We start from the raw sequence: 18,600 nt of genomic DNA, 5'->3' as shown, positions 1-18,600 counted from the left end.
CAGTGACTCCTACAACTGGGGGATATCAATGTCTTTCTCTCTTTTTTTATTATTGCACAAGCATTGTAAAAATGATAGGTTTCATCACAAGATTTTTATACATTTGTATCATATATGATACCTATGTTGGCACACAAAGGATCTGCAGCTGTTGGCACAAGTTGGTTTCTACAAGAGAAAGGTAGGCAGCAGTGGGGGACTGCGATGGCCAATCAATCTGGGCAGTCTTCCCAAATTGTATCCAGGGTCCCTGTCCTTCGTCTCTTCAGCTTCCTCACCGAGGACTGAGGAGATGGCTCTGTCAATAAAGTGCGTTGCTGCGCAAAGGAGAGGACCTGAGTTGGGATACCCAGTGCCCATGTAAGAAGTATAACTACAGTGCTGTGCTCTCTCTCTCTCCTCCCTCTCCCCTCCCTCTCCTCTCCCTCCCTCCCTCTCCCTCTCCCTCTCCTCTCTCTCTCTCTCTCTCTCTCTCTCTCTCTCACACACACACACACACACACACACACACGATGAAAGTAGACTATGGCTTATTTCATGTGACATACTGATGTCCAGTTCTATCAATTCCCTTGTAAATTACCAAATTCCCATACAGCATAAACCAGTACCTTTCCCCCATCACCTTTGCCATAATCTCCAAAGGTCAAAGTCCAGAAACAACCTCAAAGTGTATCTTTCTCCTATGTGTCCCAGGTCCCAACACTTATGACTGATGGCCTTATTTCCCACCAGATACCCCATCTTTTTGATGCTTCCCTACCAGTACTGAGTACCTGGTCCCCAAAGGACCACCACTAACCATTTGAAAGTATCTTATCTCTGTATCCACCTAGGGAGAAAAAGAAATCACCTACAGAATGAATCCCCCGGTGTCTACAGACAAAGCCTAGAGCTCTTCTCTTGTGCAGGACCATCCATCCCCCTGGAGTCAGCCATGATGCTCTTTAAGTGGTACAGGGGTGAAGACTTCAACGATACGGTCAGAAAGTTATTCCACTTCAAGTCCTTGCAGCTTCAAGCAGAAAGCCCCAAACCCCCACCAACAACATCTTGCTAATCTCTCTTTAAAGCAAGAGCTCAGGCCTGGGGCTCACAGCCTCAGGCAGGAGCTGTCTTCAGTCAGAAGGGGAAGTCCTATCTGGTCTGTTTTACATGTGTTTATTTTTGCACTTACTTTCCATTTGTGGGAAGTGATACTGATTTCCCATATCTGGCTCTGATGCCAAGTGGCTTCTTAAAAGTGTGTGCGCTCACATTAAAAGTAAGAGAGTCAAGGCACACATTGAACACCTAACTGTAGAGATGCTTGAAGAAAGCAGGGGGGGGGGCGAGGTCTCTTTGCCTCCAGAATCTTCCTTTCATCAGCATCACTCCCCAGCTCTGGTAATGGATCATCTTACAGCCCAGTCTGTGGGGCACTGACTGGGGAAACGAGCTGCCAACCAGACAGGACCAACCCCAGGGGATGAGCAATACCAGCTCTAAAAACAGAGGGGCTGGAAAGGGACCCTAACCAAGCCTGCAGCCCTCGGCACATGCTGGTTTCTGCAAGCCTGAGGTACGCAGCAGTGGCGGACGGTGATGGCCGATCAATGTGGACAGTCTCCCCAAATAGTGCCCAGGCTCCCTGTCCTTTTGTCTCTTCAGCTTCCTCACCAAGGGCTGGGGAGATGGCTCTGTCAATAAAGTGCATTGCTGCCCAAGCGAGAGGACCTGAGTTGGGATACCCAGCGCCCATGTACAAAGGTTAAGTACAGTGGTGCATATCAGAAGACAGAGACAAGAGAATCCCTGAAGGCTCTCCCGGTAGCCAGTCTAGCCTAATCAGCAAGGTCTTAAGCCCAGTGAGAGAGCTTAAGGAAGAAGGGTGATTGGGGGAAACAGATAACATTGACTTCTGCCCTCCCCATGAAGAAGCCCATGCAAACACATGAAGAAAAATTATAAAACCCCCTCACATAGAGTAACTCCGATCAAAGCAAAGAGTTTTTAACATTCCCCTGACCTTGTAAATCTGACCGATAATATCTCCCTTGACCTTAGAGCATTAATAATCTACCTATTCTGAAAGAATTCCAGCAGGAAAAGTACTTAACTCTTTTTTTTTTCTTTTCTTTTTTTTCGGAGCTGGGGACCGAATCCAGGGCCTTGCGCTTGCTAGGCAAGCACTCTACCACTGAGCTAAATCCCCAACCCCGGTACTTAATTCTTAAGCTTCGTGTTTTCAGCCCAGTAGGAATTTCTTTGAATGTGGCAGAACGGCTTCTGAATTTTATAAGACAAGCCCATCCTTCATGGTGAATGTGAATAATCAGAGCCCAGGACTCAAGGCCCTGTCTCATCAGTACCCAGAAATGGATATAGGGCGTGTTCCTCCCTGCTCCATGCTTCCCCTTGCTCACCAAGTGGGCATCCGTGCTTTTCACAAGAGAGACATTGGAGCTGTTCTCTCTCCAGGAAGGACAGGCAGGGAATTATCTGTTAGACTCCACTCCCTGGTTTGGTTATGTAGGTTTGGTTTGGTTTCCTTTTGAGACAGGATCTCATTTAGCCCACAATGGCCTCAAGCAGGCTATGTAGCCAAGGTTGAGCTTCTAACTCCCACCTTCACATCCCCCCATCTTCACATCCCTAGTACTAGGATCACAGGCCTACACCACCACACCCAGTGTACTCAGCGCTGGTGATCAATCCCTGAACTTTGTGCAAGCCAAGCAAGCACTCTACGACCTGAGCTCCATCCATAAGGTCTTGATTTATTGGCTTGCTCGCTGCAGCTGGGGCCAAAATAGAGGCAGCTAGTCGTGAGGCTGGTTCAAATACTTCATTAGATGTCTGTAGGACCCTCCTCTCACTGCAGCTAGGAGAAAGTGCTCTTCACGACACTAAAGGCAGGATGCTCGGCTCCGTAACACAAAAGGCAAGAGGCTAACCCTCATGACACTAAAGACAGGATGTTCCCCCAGTCTCAAGTACTGTACTGAAATGTGCTCATTTGTGGATGTCTTAAGCACCTAATAAATATAAGGCACCGTGCTGGGACCTGAGGATACAACCTACACCCACAAGGACAGGCAGACAATCCACACCCTATGGAGCTCCAGCTCTCACAAGGACGGGAGTCAATCAAATAATCACGGAGGGCAACGGAACACCACACATCGCAGCAAGCACTATTCATGGACTCGAAAAGAGTTTACTCAACAAGGAGTCACAGTGGGAAGAGGAACAAGTGCAGAAGAGCTGTGCTAGACAACAGATGCTGCATGGAGAGAGGGGCAGGGGAGCGTAAGACCAGCAGGGCAATGCTTCCAAGGCATAAAGACAAACCATTGATGCCTGAGGTCCAGCTCTGCTTCTTCTTGGCCTCATTTTGTATCTCACAGGTGTGCAACCCCTCCCCAGTGATGTTCTGAATGCCATATCCACCATGTCATCTGCTCCCTGGACCCTGCTGGTTTGCCTTGGGGAGAAGAGATACTAAAGGCTGCACTAGAAAGAGGCCAATAAACCAGGTATGGTGGGCACAAACCTACAATCACAGTACTCAGGATGCTGAGGTAGGGAGATCAAGTCCAAGGCCAGTCTGAAGTATATATTAGGACCTATATGGTCAGAAGAAGAATGAAAATAGGAAAGAGAAGAGAGGTAGAGGAAGAGTCAAAAATAAAGAGGAGAAAGGAGCTAGGAGTAGGGAGAAGTAGGGAAGTGGGGAGAGGTATTCAGAGAAGGGAAAGGGCAAGAGGGTGAGAAAAGGAAAGGAGGAGGAGGGGAGAAAGAGAATGAGGGGGAAGAGGGAGTAAAAGAGAAGGAGGAAAGAGAAGGAAAATGAGGACAAATAAAAGGGAGAAGGGAGAGGAGGGGAGGAAGAAGGAAGAGGAAGGAGGAGAAGGAAGAGGAGGAGGAGAAGGAGGAGGAGGAGAAGGAGAAGAAGAGGAGGAGGAGGAGGAGGAAGAGGAGGAGGGAAGAAGAAGAAGGAGAAGGAGAAGGAGAAGGAGAAGGAGAAGGAGAAGGAGAAGGAGAAGAAGAGAAGGAGAAGAAGAGAAGAAGAAGAAGAAGAAGAAGAAGAAGAAGAAGAAGAAGAAGAAGAAGAAGAAGAAGAAGAAGAAGAAGAAGAAGAAGAAGAAGAGAAGCCAGCATGACAAACCCAGGAAGTTAAGTGACTCAGAGAAGTTCAGTCTCAAAGGAATAAAAGCTCCAAGGGAAGGGAGTTGTCTACTTAATTAAATTGGCTCAAATCACCAGGAAGCTTTCTGAGTAATAGCCAATGCTGGGGTTCTAAGACAGATCACTACCTGTTGGGGCTAGAACCTCAGAGGTCTTTTAGGGTTGTGATGTTACCATCTCCTGACCAGAACCTCTCATTCCCTTATTTTAGATACTAATTAAAAACATGGGATGAGAATTCCTTCTCCCAAAGAAAGATGCCCAAGTCTTTCTTTCCCATTCCTCCCTGGATCCAGCCTGGGCTTCAAGCTAAAAGAATCAGACAGACATAAGAAAGACCTCTCATGGAAACCCCATCTCCTGCTGGAGAAGTAGCTGCACTCTGGGTGGGAGACATTATGGCTGTAACTCAAGGAGCATCATGGCCGATTGGAAGAATCCATTCAAAGTTTGATATGGCTTCAAATTCCAGGACAACAACCCAGTTTCATGTAGATAAAAAAAAATGACCGAGAACTGATGATCTTAAAAATCAGTGTGATAGGGGTTGGGGATTTAGCTCAGTGGTAGAGCACTTGCCTAGCAAGCACAAGGCCCTGGGTTCGGTCCCCAGCTCTGAAAAAAGAAAAGAAAAAAAAATCAGTGTGATAGTTAATATTGGTTGGCAACTTCCCAGGATCTAGAATCCGCAGAGAGACAAAGCCTTGGGCTTTCCCAACTGTGTTTGTTAACTGAAGTAGAAGAACTGCCCTAAATGTGGGCAGCGCCATCCCATAGATCCTGAACAGGGGTGGGGGTGGAGCAAGTGAGCTCATCTCCGGTGCTCATCTCTCCCTGCTTCCTGGCTGTGGGCAGTGTGACCAGCTGCTTCAAGCTCCCAACCCATGACTTCCTTGCCCTGTCATGTCCAACTGAGCGAGAATGCATGCTTTATTCCTTCTGCTGTTTTTGTCAGGTATACTGTCATCAAGACAGTAACTGTAACAATGAGTGCAGCAGGTTGTAGCAGTAATGAGTACGTCTTCAATGCCATGTGGAATATTTTTCACACACTCAGACCAGGTCATCGGCACAGACTCTCCACATCCACGCTGTTTTTCTTCTTCACTGAAGACTGAAAACCACAGAGTCTGTAAGTGAAGGATCTGGGTGTCAAAGCTGGTTCTCAGAGGCTAGAAGACACAGCTCAGGAAGCCCAACTTTCCCATACCTACTTATAAAGCTGGGCATGGCCGCATGCACCCATAACACCAACACTGGAGGGCACAGACAGGATGGGAGCTGGGCCTTGCTGGCCGGCAGCCTAGCTCCAGATTTCACAGAGAGATGCTAGCCCAAGGAATAAGGTAGGAAATGGTAGAATAGTCCCCTGGCTTCCGTGGGTGCCCAAGGGCATGGCCAGCAACACATATGTGAAAATATACCACATAAATTCCTGCATGTACATGAACATGCAGAGAGAGGGGAGGGAGGGAAGGAAGGAAGGAAGGAAGGAAGGAAGGAAGGAAGCAGGGAGGGAGGGAGGGAGGGAGGGAGGGAGGGACGGACGGACGGACGGACGGAGGGAGGGAGAGAAAGAAGGAACACCGGGGTCTCTCCAGAATCAGGCTATGTAAGATCCATTTCTCCACTGTCTTGGACTCTTTCCTAGGACCACTGAGACACGGGAAATGCACATTTTAGATGTACACCATTCCAAAAACATTTATTATCTGCTTTTTTCATGTTCTCTTCTGGGTTCTGGGAAGGTTGTTCGCATGTGGTGTGGGGAAGCTAAAGGCGGGCACGGTGGTGCAGTCACTTTGACATTCTCCATGAGGAACAGAATCCGCAGTGGAATCCACAGCATCAGCCACTGCCTTGGTTGAGGAATGAAGACCCTGCAGAAAGGATTCACATTTACCCCCAAGACCTGCATCCAGTGCTGATGGGGCCAAAGCTCACTCTCAGGAAACTCTGTGACCACAGCTTCTGAGTCCCAGTGTCCAGGGAAATGAGACTCAGGGACAGAGACAGACTCTCTCTGCACACATCAGGATGTGACCTGCAGACATTACCCAGAGCACAAAATACATGAGCCTCTGAAGGGCAGTGATCAGTCATTCCAGCAACCCTAAAAGAGACCAGAATAGATGCACGGAGAATTGACTGCATAGAGGGTAGCTATCAAGGGGAGTGACCGACCATCCTGAAAGTCATGCTGGAGGCTCAGAAGGTTGGACAGATACACAGAGACCCAGAGACACGGGCAGCTGAGGTAAGGCCTGAGATCAAAACACTACAGAAATCCTCATAACCTCATGAAATCCTAGGAGTAAAGAAAACACACACACACACACACACACACACACACACACACACACACACACACACACACGAGTCAGACTCACTCCAAACCACTTTTTTGTGACATGATATAGCCCAGGCTAACCTCCAACTCAAAATCGTCCTGCCTCAGCCTCCTAGGACTGTAGACATTATATCTCTATGCCCAGCTCCATGCCACTAAATTTAGTTAACCCGCTGCTCCTTCTCATTAATTTTAGAAGTAAATTCTATTTCATATGGGTTCTAGTTTTTTTCTTTTTTATTCTAGAGCAATGTGGAGTAGACCTGTTCTGTGTTCAACATGAAAACCCTTCAGATGGGTTTTGGGGAACTCATCTGCTACAGAGATTGTCTTGAAAGAAAAGTGCCAGAGCCTGAGTTCAACCTCCAGGACCGATGTTAAAAAAACAAATAATTTTAAAAGCCAGGTTTGTAATTCTAGCACTGAGGGCACAAAGTCAGGTGGATTTCTGGGGTTTGCTACTTACAAAAAAAATTAAATATAGACAGTGCCCAAAAACTGTCACTCAGAGTTATTTGTCCTCAGTTTGCCACAAACGCACCTGTGCACACATACAAACACATGTGCACACATACATACACACACACACACACACAAGAAGAAAGGCCTCCAAATAATTGTACATAGCAGCCAGCCAAACCCTCTCTCCTTATTTTTCTCTACCTTCAGTCACACAAACATTAATCATCTTGGGAATTCGTTTCCAACAGCCTGTACCTCCCTGGTCACCTCTCTCTTATTGGGACCAGTTTATCAGCGTCTCTCTTAAAATGCAGAACAAACTGAGCCCTGGGGGTCGGTGTGTATGAAAAGCTCGAAACCCACATTATAGAGCAGCGGAGTATTTTTAATTTTTTATTCATGTTTGTTTATTTTTGGTTGGAGGGGAGAACAGAGTCTGACTATGGAGCCCAGGGTGGCTTTGAATATGATCTTCTTGCCTCGGCCTCCTGGGTGCTGGGATGACAGGTGTGAGCCACTGTTTCTAGCTCAACTTTCTCCCATAGGACAAAACAAAACGATGCAGTTCTTTGGGTGCAAAACGCTTTGGAAGAAATTATCCCTTACTTCCGGTGTGCGTTCATCTCACAGATGCATGGTTGTTGTAACACTAGGCCCCTCCTCCCTGAGCAACCGCAGGAAGCTAGTGCTTGATGGGGGAGGGAAAGGTATCTTCTTCGGAGGGGTAGCCATCGGCCAGTTGTCTATATGCTCTTGGGCATAGCCCCTCACTTTTCCACTCTCCCATAAGCATCCCCAGGGCAGTTTGTTGGGTCACTTTGAAAGTCATGAAAGTAGTAAGGGGATAAGGGAGAGTTGGGGTAACACGAGAGAGTAACAGTGGGTCATATAATTAAAATACATGCATGAAAATGCCACATACTAATAAGAACCTTAATTATAAATGATCCTATCATCTGGAAGAAGGACGGTCTTTTTAACCAAACATTCAGGCCATGCTCTCTTCTCCCCTTTCTTCTCTGTCCCTGCAGGATCTGATCCATTCCCAGACCTGAAACCATCCACATGGCCATCTGATGGGTGCTTCCTCCAGAATAATCCAGAGTTCATCAAAAGCTCCTGCCTCCACAAGCTAAGCTCCTCCCTGGAACAGAGCACCACTCTTTCCCAGACAGCCGGTAAGACTCTCCCACACAACCTACATGGCTTCCCTCTGCATCCTGCGGACAGCGCACACCCATCCACTTCTCTTTCTTCTCTCTTGGCCCAGGTCCCTTGTCATCCATCACCTGGACAAGTCCGGTAACATCTTAACCTTTCTTTCTGATTCCAGTACTGTCTCTTACAATTCATTTCTCCCATCTGACAGAGGTCTTTTAACCGACAATTGTTCATGATCATGTCTGTCTTGAACTTGAATAAAGCCCTTCTCTGATGATCTACCAAGGTTTGTCCACTCAGCCCTGCCTGGACTGGCTGTTTTTTTACACAGCTAGAACAATTCTGCCTTGATCACCATTCCCATGATCTTCAGGGTCTAATAACCATGACCTTCTGTACTGCTTGTCTGTACTGCCTGGTCTGTCAACTTGACACAAGCTAGGGTCATCTTGGAAGAGAGAATCTCATCTGGAAAAATGCCCCCATCAGACTAGCCTGGAGAAGTCTGTGGGGGAATTTTCTTGGTTGGTTGGTAATTGGAGTGAAAGGACCAAGCCCACTGTGGGTAGTGCGAAGCCTAGTCAGAGGATCCGAGTTGTATAATAAACTATGCTAACTAAGCAAGCCATGGGGAGAAGCCCATAAGCAGCACTCTTCCAAGGACTCTGCTTCAGTTCCAGCCCTTAGGTCCCTACCTTGAGTTCCTACTGCGACTTCCCACAATGACTGACTGTAATTGGAAGAGGATCCCTTCTTTCCACAATTTGTTTAATGACGGGATTTTACACAGCAATAGAAATTAAACTAGAATACATTCTTCTTTCTGTTCTCTAAAGGAACCATCGGCCTTCTGACTGTGGGGTCTTGGCATGCATGAGAGAACCCTTAGCTTTCTCCTCCAACCCTTATCCAGCTAACCAACTCCTTGCTATCTGTCCTAGCAGCCCCAAGATCATTGTTGAAGAAGCATGCCTCCAGCATCACTCCGTGCCCAGGTCCCCAAGCTGAGAGCTGAGTGGACCATCCTTCATGGTTGGCGTTTGCCTCTTTGAGAGAAACTGATGAAGCCTGAGGCAATCTGCCTAGCACTCCCACAAGTCTCCCTTGGTGATCAAAGCAATGCATAGAGGTACGGATCATCGAACACAAATATGGCAAGTACGAACAGGAAAGTCCTGTGGCTGAACTCCACCAAAGTCAGCTCAGCTGGAAAACAAAGCCATGGTAAAACAGTAAAGGCCATGAGCTGTGAGGAGCCTACATAGAGAGAAGCAGTCCTGATCAGTGAGTCGGATGTGGCACAAAGTATTTCTAGTCTAAACGGAGGCTCACAAGTGGACCTAACCATGGTTCCATGCCTTCTCCTCCTGTCCTCACACAAGTTCTAGGGAAGGGAGAAAAGTGGTCAGAGGGAAAATGGAAGAAAAGACCATTGGGGAGAGGGTGGTAGAAAAGAGCCCATACTTGGAATCTGTTTGTGAATTCGCTGATGGACTTGTGTTCTCTGTGCTTCTGCTGAGAGCCTGGCACAACGGATGACCTAAATCTTTATCATTCTGGGCTCTTGGAGTTAAAGAGTCAGCTTTCAGTCTGTTTTGCTTACTGATGCAACTCCCTCACCTCAGACAATAGAAGGCACTCGGTAAGTAGTTATTAAACAAAACAAATGGCTGGGCTGTCGCTGGGTGACACAACACTTGCCTGGCTTCCAAGATGACTGGGGTTCAATCCCAAAACATCAAAAAGCAAGACATGAGTGAGTGACCACAGATAGGAGCACTGAATAAACTGATAGGATAACTTTAAAAGAATTATATCTGCAATGCCTAGTAGAGGGCCCTGAGCACCATATGAGTCCAGCCAATGCGCCAACAACTAATGAAGCAATGAAGCCATGAGTACGTAAGTCACAGTTACTTTTGCTGCGGGCTTCCCTTTTAATTAGACTAAAAAGCATTTTTACAAGAGAAGCTCACATGAGTGTGCTTTTCCCTTGCTCCTTGTATATACACTTTCTTTTCCAATTAGTCAACTCTTCAGGTTACATATCCGACCATGCCAAGTCCCTACACTGAATCCTGATTCCCTAAAGAAAAATGGGGAGTTACAGCTAAAAATAAAAGAATGTAATGAGTCAGATTTCTGTATCCCCAGGAGCCCCGGGGATCTGAGGAGACTTAGAAGAAGACTAAAATTAAACAACTAACAACACAGTGTGATGAACAAGAGGAGGGCAGTAGCTAAGGGTCACAGGAATATGGAAGACAAGATACCTATAGACTTTTAATTGGTTAAATGTTCTATGTTAGAATAGCCAGTCTTGGTCTGGTGATGGGCCTGCAGAGGTGACTCCCAAGGAAGCGCGTTGCTTCTGAACCTTCCCAGGAAGGAGTATGGGTGAAACTAAAAGGCTTTGAGTCCCTGGCCAACATCAAGGCAACTTCACCTAGCAACGCTACCCACAACATCTGACCTCTGTTAATCTTGAAAACTTGAAAGCTGGGCACTTAACATAACTATAAAAATTCTCCTAAAGTAATAACGAGCATGGGTCTTTCTTCAGACATGGGGAAATAGGAGGGGAAACCACACAACTGCATGAGTGTGCCCTGGGCGTCCTGACCTAGCATTAAAAAGACACGGATGGGGACTGTGCAGATGCTCCCTAGCACGGTGGCACATACCTGCGACCCTGCCGTCAGGAGGCAGAGACAAGGGCATGCCTACATCTCGCTGGTCAGCCAGTCTGGCTTAATCAGTGAGTTCCAGATTCAATGGCACTCTACTGTCAAAAGGGTGTGGTGGTCAGGTCACTGAGGCCATCACCCAATGCCAACCCCTCTGCGTGCGATGAAACCAGTGACAATGCAGGGCGCTTGGCAGCTGTCATAAATGTAAGGGGTTTACACTAGCATCTGTGGCAGAAGTACCTGATGGTTCTCTAAATAAGTGAAGCAAAATAGATATATACTCATTCAAACATGTATAACGCATAGTTGGCCTTCGGTACCCACTACCTAAACCTCTGAATGCTCAAGTCTCTGGATAACAAGGCGTAGAGTTTGCCAATGAACTATGCACATCCTCCTGCGTACGTCATTGCCTGTAAGTCACCAGCTCTCTATTTACAGTGCCCAATAAGACACAAATGATTCGTACATAGTTGTGTTACGATTGAGAGAATAGTAACAGTGCTTTAAAAGTTCATACCTTTTCAGTATAGATTCGAGAACTTTTTCAATCTGGAATAATTGAGTTTATTTTTTCTTTCCTTCTGTGTATATATGTGTATGCATGTGTGTGTGTGCATGCATACAGGCGCACATGCATGTAAATATGCATGAGTGTGAAGGACAAAAGTCAAGCTCATGTCTTCCGAATACTTCCTGACACCTCACTTTTACATTTTCTTTCCTGAGGCAGGGTCTCTCACTGACCCTGGAATTCACTGACTGAGTCAGACTGCCCAGAACTCCTGCCTCTGCCTCCTTAACAGCGGGGTCACAGCTGGGTGGTCCTCTCGGCTTCTTCTGAATCGGCTTCTGAGGTCCAAACTCATTTACTCATACATGCACAACAAACATTTGGCCATCTCCCCAGTCCCCCCGTGTTTGTATTTTGGCTGTGATTTGATTGAACTACATGTACAGGGAGTGTTAGGACAAGACTACTATCCATACAGAATAGGGGGCAGGCATGTTTCCTTATTTTTAAACTAAAAAAGAATTTGAAGAGGGACAAAAGAAAAACTACATACATACACACATATACTATACATATACATCCAAATACAAGGCAAAAGCGCCTCCCACCCATTCCTTTCCATATGATGGCTACCATCTCGGTCGGTTCTGGTGCAATATGCACACATTTCATCTTATCCATGTGCCCACACACATCCACAAATGTATGTATTCAGTTGTTAACACAGAGATATGCAAGAGTGCAGCAGAGTGCATCGGCTTCAAGTGAAGGAGACCACGGGGCACAAATAACAGCTTAAACCCAGGAGACAAGTAACCACACAGCCCTGGAATCAACACTGCCAAGAACTGGCTCTAAATCCGCAGCAGGTCACTGCATGGAGGGTGTTCGGGGCATCCTGAGAGATCTCTTTTACTCTATATCAGCGTCCTGGAGCCCTTGAATGGCACCCAGGGTCCTGCCAGGCTGGCCTTGCAAATAGCACAATGCCTTGTCTGGAGTTTGCAAACTGGCACTGGGAGGGGGAAGGTGGGCACATCCTGTGGGAGGGAACTGGCATAAAGCTCTATTCTTAGGCGGTCTGAAGGTCCTGAACCTCACTTAGAGATCCAGGTAGGCTAGAAGATTCGTGGAAGAAAAATACCTTCTTAAGACAAGGAGTTCCCAGCTCCAGTATAGCCCAGCCTTTCAGGATTAGTTTTCCTGCCAAGTTTTAGGGTGCTGAAGTCACAGACACATGTTCATAAATAACAAGAAGAGTCTCTATGTTAGACATGGTCTCCTGTGACTCAGCCTGGATTCAAACTGACTGTGTAGCTGAGGATGGCTCTGAACTCCTGATCATCATGCTTCTATTTGTCAGACGCACCTACTGTGCTGGGATCAGACCCAGTGCCCCTGTGTGTGTACCGGGCTCTATCAACTGAGCTACAACCCAGCCCAGAAGAGCTGCCCTTAGGAATCTGATATCCAGTCACCCAGATGGAGGCAGTTTTAGGTAGAGGCACAATTCATGCAAATGACTGCTTTTGCATGATTGATGGCACATTGATGCAGACAGCCGGTGTTGGAGGGGTCATGGTCCTGAAGACTTACTCTGCTTACAGCACGCAGACCACAGTCTAGACTCTTAGCATGTGTGTCTCACAGGAGCCTCCCAATGTCCGAATGAAAGGCACATGCCAAATGAGATAACAGGTATCAGCAATGCTAAGTCACCGCCACAGTTGCCACTATCAAGTGGCAGAGCCAGGACTCAAGCCCCAGACCTGGGGATCACAGTGCCTTACACTGGAAACCTAGGCAACAACCCATGGCTGAAGATTCCTGGAGGGGAATCTACTACTTCCGTTTCCCTAAACCAATGTAGCGTCTATATTTAGCCTAAAGACTTATTCCCACAGGAAAGCATAGCTCTTACCCCTTACCAAATGAACACTTTTCTTTGTACTCCGAGGCTACTACAGAGATCTACAACTGGTCAAAGCACATGTGACTTTGAGGTCAAGAAAATGTGACTTGGAGGTTTCTAGCCCCAACTGTTATATCTTCAACCCAACCCCTACACCTGAAGCTCAGAGAACATCGCAGGAAAGAGGGCAGGAAGATTTGTAGAGCCATAGGATCAGGACACCTGCTGGAGTCATAGGATCAGGACACCTGCTGGAGCCATAGAATCAGGACACCTGCTGTGAGACAGGGTCTCCTATATATAACAGAGAAGATGCACCCACGCCATCTTAATATGGCTGCCTTCATAAAACCTGTACAATGACAATCAATGCCAATCAATAGGCCATAGTAGATTCGGAAATTTTCACAAGACTCCCTCCATATATGAAGGCAGTCAATGACTTCTGAGAGAAGAATCATTTTTCTTAAGGGGTGTGCCCCTGATAGATTACCTGATCCCAACTGATCATCCTTAAACACATGTACACACAGGTAACACTAAATGACTGGGGTGAGGTGATAGATAGGTGGATGGATGGATGGATGATAGGTGATAGATGGATGATAGATAGATAGATAGATAGATAGATAGATAGATAGATAGATGATATATAGATAAGAGATAGATGATAGACAGATAATAGATAGATATACAAATAATAGATAGATGATAGATAGATATAGATTTATACATAAAAGTAACAATAATAAGCACAGAAGAAGTAGAGGGAGGCATCACAGACTCCAGATGGCAGAGGAGGAAGGGAGGAAAACACCCCAGTTCCTGAATTCATTCATCAAGGGAGACCCTCTGCGCATGACTAGCCACGGCAGCCTTCGGATGAGGGTGGAAACATTCTAACTGGCCCAGGTCAAGTGTTTGTATGTCAGAGGGACTGCTCCTGGTTAGCACGGAGCTAAGTCAAACAGAAAAAGTTGGCCGAGCCAATAGAGTAGGGATATTCTTGCTTCATCTCTTAAAAGGACCGCTTGACACAAGACAGCCTGAGGGCTCTACAGAGGTTCCTTTTCTAGCATGTTGAAAAGGAACTATGCTGAGGAAGGAGTAACAGAAATAAGTTCACGCACGAGCTGTTTATCACGGCATTGTTAATGTTGGTCAAAGTTTCCATCAGAATAACCCAGGCATCCAGCACTGGGCAAGTTGGGAAACGAACATCATTGCAATATCTCCTCACAGGAGTATTAAAAGTGAGACTCAGAGGCCAGTGGCATGCACCTGCAACAGCAAAGCACGGATGCTGAGGCAGGAGGATCATTGGTTTGAAAGGAGAGTAGGTTGCCTATTCCTGTCTCCATAGAATGAGCAAAATAAAACATGATGTTTACAGATAACGTGATAGCAAGCCAAAAAACAGTGTGACTGATGCCCAGTTGTGGCAAGACACAAATAGTCTAACATTCATATATTATACGCACATATATATACATATATACACATGCTCCAGTGTGTGCGCACGTGCGCGTGCGTGCACACGCACACACGCACACGGTGAGAGAGAAGAAAATGGGGAAAAATGACATTTATGTTTAATATATATGACAGACATACTGATCATTCTAAATCTATGTGTTTATTTTTCTTTGGGAATTAAACTAAACTAAAACAAAATGAATAAAACAAATATATTTCATTTAAAAAAAATCTCATAACCCTGAGAGACGGTCTTAAATAACATCTCTAATAGGAGAATGAGTTTGGTCCTTTGGGGATGTCACACAACAGAACTAAGCCCCATGGAGTCCTGGCGAATGCTGGGATTCTCTTGGGAAAGCATCACAGAGAAGCTACTCGAATGCTCGGGAAACATTAAAGAGGGTTATTCTTCTCTGCCCAAGATGGTGTTTGTATGCAAAACCCAGAGAACTCTGGACTCGGGACCCAGGCTGAACAAAACTGAATCAAGCAAAACAGAGAGCGGATGCGAGAAGCCGCCCACAGAGGAGAGGTAACCTTTGCGGACTGACTCTGTAAACATGTGAGAGAGAGGCGAAGGCTTATCATCTGTGTCCCCAGAAGCCTCCAGGCATCAGCCTCGCCAATCTCGGGATGAACATGGCTGCTTCGCTGAGGCGGCTGAGAGCACTGCCCGCACACTGAAAATAGGAGTGACTTCTGCAAATGACTGTGTACATTGATTTCTCTGACAAGTATTTCCCAGGAAGATAAACAAGACCCAGACCCTGGCCTCGGAAGAAGAAATTCAGAGATCTAAGGAATCGAAGATAAAATGGCCTGCAGAAACAAAGCCAGCAGAAGGGAAAAGACATGTCTCCCTGGGTGGACCAAGTCGGGCCCTGTGGTACTAATCTGACATACTGCCTGTTAAATTACCGCATGTACGAAAGTATGACTAATTGCTTAAAATCCCAATTTGCAGTGTTTTTCTAAAAGCTTGAACTGACAACACCCAGCCCACATTCTCTTACGGCGTGGCTCAGGTGACTGGCCTCATCAGCTTCTGTTCATAAGCCCTGTCTGGTCCCCCTGTCTGGTCCCCCTGTCTGGTCCCCCTGTCTGGTCCCCCTGTCTGGTCCCCCTGTCTGGTCCCCCTGTCTGGTCCGTTTACATGTTTTAAATGACAGATCCTCTGCTCAAAGTATCTGCTCCCTACTTGAAGGCGCTGCTTCCCTTGTTTTGTCAGAACTGCATGGAAAGCGTGACCAACAGAGGCCTGCAGCCTCAGCAGGTCCTTTGAGCACCGAGGCTGACTTTGGATGAGCTCTGCTGGCTTTTTCATTGGTTTTGTTCAGTTACGTTCTCTGTCCAGGTTTCCTTATGAGTTCAAGGAGCTAAACTCTCTTCTGATTCGTGGAGGGCTTCGTGGGACCTTCCCTAAAGCTGCCTACCTTCTGCGGACCATGAGCCTGTGGTGTCAAAGCACAAGAAGGGTTTAAGCAATGGGAGAAGTATAAAGGGAGTCAGAGGGCTAGAGAGGACGGTTTCGTTGTGGCATGTGGGAATGGGTTGGTAAGATATAAAGGAAAAAGGAAAAATCCATGTATAGTTCTAGTTAGGGGTCAGGTAGCACTGAGGCAAGGTCTCAACCCCACCAGGGCTCTGACAGTGTGGAACACACTTCCATGTCTTCCCACACAGACAGAGAAGCTAGGACATTTCAGACTAACGTTGGTCCCTCACAGCTGAAGGTAGCCCTAGAGATCACTCATTTCCTGACACGTCTGATCTGCATATACAAGAGCAAAGCGCAACCTTATGACCACACAATGCCCTTAGCGAGGAGACAATCATGCAGGAAGCCATGGGTGCTAACAAGAATTATCCATCCGAGTCTCAGATGCCCCTTAGAACTGTCAAGAAGATTTGAGCAATGTACCAAGAACACAACCATAGGTAATATCTTCTAGTTCCCTGAACCAGAAGGGGGTGGGGCAATACACTTCGTTCATGCACAGTGAGGTTCAGGACCAAAAATGGCATTGAGTTTCACTTTCTCTCCTTCTTGTTCTGCTGCCTTTCTGAAGGCTGCAGTTCCTGGATCTCACTGGGAGCAAGATGGTACCTATGACTTTATCCCTTGTGTCTTTTCGGATTCACTTTTAATAGGATATACCAAGTCGTGGACCCCAAGGGCTCTATCTGTGGGGACACACACAGATGACTGCACAGGTGAACTGACATGGCACTGGGAACTTGTTCCAAAGTTCCCAAGAGGTGGTGATGGAGAGACCATCCTTGAACTGATAAGTGCTGATTCTGGAGAGTGGACACAGAAATTAGCTGTCCCTCCTACCGCCACCTCTATCAATGTGTATTAGAAACTTTCCATAATGAAAACTTAATGTAGGAAAAAACAACCCCTTTTACTCAAGTTTGAGCTAAGCCCTTATTCCATTCAGACCAGGTCTCCTAAGAAAAGAGCATGCCTTCTTTTAGTACATTCTTCTGTTTGGAATCAGAGGGAAATCAGGTAAGATCTTGGGAACTGGAAGAGACATGACATGGCAGATGCCTGGATTCCTGAATTACTGCAGACAGAAAGGTTGCTTGCCAACCAGGATGCCATTATATCTGCAGGAGGCCAGGACTGTGTTAAACCACTGATGTTTGAGGCATGTTTATCATAGCATCGGTGCTTACCCTGACACACCGTGAGCTGGTTTACATTTTACCCATTCTGCACAGGCAAGTGTCTAGGCGGTTCTCACAAGAAGGTTCTTCCAGCTTTACTTTATAACCACGCTCGGTGTTTTCCAGGAACACAGGGGTTCATACGGGTCAGAAACTGTGCCTTAGTCATCTCCGTATCTTTCACAGCACTGGACAAACAGCGGAATCGAAGAAGCAAACAAAACATCCCCATCAAAGAAGAAAAAAGCTGCAAATGTGAGACCTCTAATTCTAGCACTCAGAGGACTGAGGCAGGAGGGTCCTAGTTCAAAACCAAGCTGGGCTGCGTAGCAGGGAGAGCCTAGGTGACACAGCAGAACTGTGTCTCCTACACCATCCAATTCCTAGTGTCTACTTTCGAAGTCGCACATTCGAACACAGGTTCTCAAACCCAACCAATAATGAGCAGCAGAAAGTCTGCGTTATGAGTGCAGTGCTCCCTACTCACACTCTCTGTGCTTGGGAATGTCTTCCTGAAGGTTATTAAAGACACACAGCCACGGGGTCCGCCGGGTCCCTCCCAGGAAGTCTCTGCTTTTATTAGCTGCTTCCTGGTGCGATTTCCTAAAAAGATCTTTAAATGTGTGTGCGTGTGTGTGTGTGTGTGTGTGTGTGTGTGTGTGTGTGCGTGTGCACATGCATATATATATGTATATATATACACATATATGCATATGTATAATTAAATATACATTTAATTTAAAAGGCAGGGCCTCAGGAAGCAGGTACTATGGATAGAGAGACCACATGATTGACAGATTCCCACATTCCTATTCTCCAACCCTGAGTGAGGTCAGCACAGAACAACGGAAGCTCATCTACTGTCCAGATTAGACCACCTACCTCCAATGCCCAGGGGGTCACTAAAAACATCTTGCCTTATATATCGGCCCACATCCTTCTTAACACTAGAAGAAGGTCTCACTAGGGGAAGGCCTGTTTAAAGGTTCTCAGCCTCAGAAGCTATTCAGAAGACAGGTGGACTTCTGGGCTGTCTAACAACAGCATCCACACCACTGGAGCCCACCCAACAGGCTGTAGATCCCTATGGCCACAGAACTGAGGATGCTTGAGACCTCCCCAGGAGCATGCAGACAGCAGTTCACCATCCATCCATCCGCAGAAACGCCAGCACAAACTGAGCAGC

General features: G+C 46.6%; 1 protein-coding gene and 1 long non-coding RNA gene across 2 annotated transcripts in view; both read right to left on the bottom strand.

Annotated features, from left to right (window-relative positions):
• Positions 1-18,600, bottom strand: part of Grin2a (glutamate ionotropic receptor NMDA type subunit 2A) — a 410,069-nt gene that overhangs the window by 329,424 nt on the left and 62,045 nt on the right. The gene's annotated exons all lie outside the window — the stretch shown is intronic.
• On the bottom strand, positions 13,292-13,864 carry LOC116910236. Its single transcript, XR_004389144.1, has 2 exons — positions 13,534-13,864; positions 13,292-13,481 (listed from the first exon to the last, which is right to left on the bottom strand). It is a non-coding gene; the product is annotated as an uncharacterized LOC116910236 (long non-coding RNA).

The sequence above is a fragment of the Rattus rattus genome, chromosome 9 (genome assembly GCF_011064425.1).
Source record: "Rattus rattus isolate New Zealand chromosome 9, Rrattus_CSIRO_v1, whole genome shotgun sequence".
Taxonomy (NCBI): Eukaryota; Metazoa; Chordata; class Mammalia; order Rodentia; family Muridae; genus Rattus; species Rattus rattus.
The sequence above is the reverse complement of the archived record's forward strand: the minus strand, read 5'-3'. Positions and strand labels throughout refer to the sequence as shown.